We start from the raw sequence: 645 nt of genomic DNA on the forward strand, positions 1-645 counted from the left end.
ACGTTGTGATAGACGGAAGGCACGCTTCCAGTGTTTTAGACATACGCACACTCCGAGGCCCAACCAACGCCTGGGACCACTATCTTGTTGCAGCCAAGATACGCACCCGCCTCTGTGCAGCAAAAAATGTGCGGCCAAATATGCAATTAAAGCTTAACGTCGAAAAGCTGCAATCACAACAGACAGCCAGCGCTTTCGCTACTCGACTCTCACACCTGCTCTCAGAGAGCACTCTACAACATTTCCCGCTCATTAAGTACCGCCGCCGAAGAAGTAGTCGGACTTCAGCGAGCCCGAAAGAACAACTGGTACGATGAGGAGTCTCAGGAAGCTGCAGAGAAAAAAGATGCCGCCTACAGGGCCACGCTGCCATCGGGCGCAACGCGCACTATGTGGGACCATAGGGATCTGAAGAGGGAAGCGAGACGTATTTGCCGCAATAAGAAGAGAGAGGCCGAAATACGTGAGTGCGAAGAGCTTGAAATGCTGGCCGACAGGAAGAATGCCCGAATGACCTCAGAGTTAGGCGACTTACGGAAGGTTTCAAGACGAGGGCCTACTCCTATAAGAACAATAATGGCGACCTAGTAACTGATGTCCAGAGCGTACTTAAATTATGGAGGGAACACTTTTCCGCCCTACTAA

Source organism: Rhagoletis zephyria, unplaced genomic scaffold (assembly GCF_001687245.7).
Source record: "Rhagoletis zephyria isolate East Lansing unplaced genomic scaffold, Rhagoletis_zephyria_1.1 Rzeph_scaffold_00462, whole genome shotgun sequence".
In the NCBI taxonomy this organism is placed as follows: Eukaryota; Metazoa; Arthropoda; class Insecta; order Diptera; family Tephritidae; genus Rhagoletis; species Rhagoletis zephyria.